Raw genomic sequence first — 2,508 nt, forward strand, 5'->3', positions numbered from 1 at the left:
ATCCAGCAAAGATGTGCCTGTTGTAATTCAGCTGCACAGATGTTGCCCCATAAGAACAGAGGCTCAAGCAGTCAGTTCTGCAGGTAAGTTTGTCTCTTCATGAATTCAGTGCCAATGAATGCTGGTACCTACCCCGAGGAGAGCCTAAACTCTATCTATAAACTTTGAATTCTCTTCCTGTGCTCACCATGGCTGTCTGTTACTAGAGCATCTCTTCTGCAATTTAAATAATCCAACGCTCCAAAGATAAAAGGGAAAACATGGCTATTTCCCAAGGGAGAGGCTTCTCCAACATGCAAAGTAGGCAGAGGTATAGAGCTTTGTCTTTTTGCTAAATACAAGCTGTAAGGTTTGGGGTGGTTATAGTAATATCTAAGTGTTCATTACAGCTCTTTGAGGAGAGAAGTTAAATCCTTGTGGTTTCTGTTTCCAATCTGGTATCTCAGTATCCCATACAGACCTGGGGGGAAGTTTATTCTGTCACTTTCAGAAGTTATTAAATTTCTTGCCACTCTTCCCAAGCCTGACCAGCATCTTGGGAAGCTGCATGGTGTTAAGGAAGGAAGAGTGACTAAGAAGAGTGTTCAGGGTTTTTTACAAGAAGTAGCTTTCCTTGAAAGCCTCAATTTTGTGCAGCAGAAACAGACTTCAGTTAGAAATGACATTTTTAGGGGGGGGAAGTGATCACATCAGCTGTTAAATAAGAAAGTGCTGGATACTGCTAATGAAATGTCTGTGGGAGACACTGGTTTCTCCTCTCCCACCTTTGCAAGCTGTTGTAGGCAATTCTACCCCTAACTAGCAAAGAGTCTGGGGGTTTTTGTTGTTTTGGGGTTTTTTTTGTTTTCTCTGGACAGTTGTATTGTACCCCCACTTCCTTCAATGACAGCAACTTCTTTGAAGAGTAGGAGTGGAATGTTCTGCCTGTTCATTCTTGGGAGAAGAATTTGTTTTTATGAGCTCGTAAAGCTATTAAAAGACTCTGTTTTCTGTTCCGTTCAGAATTACGGGCTTTAGAGTTGCTTCAAAACAAGTATCCCTGAGCTCTGAGGCAGAAAGGGTATGACTGGAGTTGCTCCAGTCGTGGAGGATGCTCTAGGTAGTCCCAGGACGGTATGGTCTGGGAGATGTTCTGAGCCAGGTAAGTCTAACATGAATCAGTGCTTTACCATTGTCTTAGGGACTGGTAAGGTAACAGCAGCTTCAGGAAGGAGTTACCTGGTTCTGCTGGGGGATCTCCTGAAGGCAGGACCTGTGCAGAGTTCATTTCTAGATCATCTCCCTGTCACAACAAGGCAGGTCACAAGGCAGAGAAACAAAAGTGCTGCCTTCCCAGGGCTGCTGGTACTGTTGCCCTTTGGGACTTGCCTCCTTTGTCCCATCTGGATGCCCAGTTCCTTTCACTCCCTGTCTTCTCCAGAAGGCTCACCAAACTGGCTGAAGTGCTGCACAATGAACAGTCAGGTTCTCCTCACTGCCTACTATACAGTGAAACTGTTCCTGGACCATTTGTAACAAACTCTTCTTGGCTCATGAGTCGCAAGTAACTTTGGGTGTGTATTTATATATAGAGTACCCTACTACTTCTGGCTGATGGTTGATCCCCAGCTTGACCTTCTAAAATGACTCCTAAGTATCTCATCTGTATTTCTGTGACACAGCTTACTCAGCAGCTTGTTAGCTGCAAGTTATGCTGCTATTCCCACACCCTTCCAAGTAGAAGTAACTTCCCAGAAACCTGCTCCTGATAATGCAGGAAATCTTTAGAGGGTTTACCTTCAATTTCTTTTACTTCTAATTCCTCTGTCAGCTGTTTTCTGCCCCTCTCCAACTCTGGTACATGCAGAGAAGAGTAGGAATTGCACCTTTGTGCTTTAGTCCTGATTATAACCTTGATTTTCTGTGTAACCTTGGCCAGTCATTTTATTTCTTTGTGACCCAGGTTGCCTCCAGTCCTTACTCACACCGGTGTAGACTGTGTAGCAGTGTAAATGCAAAGTACAACTTACAGACCCTGGGGAAAAAATGTGCTGTGATGTACAGCAGCAGCACTGGAAACCTTTCTGATGTGAAGAGTAGTTACCTCCATGGGAATGTCTTTGCATGAACAAAAACCTCCAGGGTAATATTGCATGGACCTTCTCTCCTCCAGCTGCTGAAGGACTTAACAGTGTACTCAGCCACTTTCTGCCTTTCACTGCAAAGCTGCATCTTGCCTGTGGACCCTGCTGAGCTGCCCAGGAGAGTGAAGCTCTGCATTGCCATCCTCATTTACTTCTTACCTGGAGCACTTCTGGACAAGCTGAGCTGCTAAGTGGTGGTTCTGTCAGTGACTGTGACAAAAATATTTGTTTATTGATAAGTGACAGCTCCTCAGCAGAAATTCACGCTTTCACAACAGAGCTCACATGAGTCTATAAGCCAAGTGTCACGTAGGGAGTTTCCCATCTGTGACTTCTGCCACCAGTTTGATGTGTGTCTGTGCCCCCCCCCCCCCCTCACCCGATT

Source organism: Antrostomus carolinensis, unplaced genomic scaffold, assembly GCF_000700745.2.
Source record: "Antrostomus carolinensis isolate BGI_N321 unplaced genomic scaffold, ASM70074v2 scaffold18239, whole genome shotgun sequence".
Lineage (NCBI taxonomy): Eukaryota > Metazoa > Chordata > Aves > Caprimulgiformes > Caprimulgidae > Antrostomus > Antrostomus carolinensis.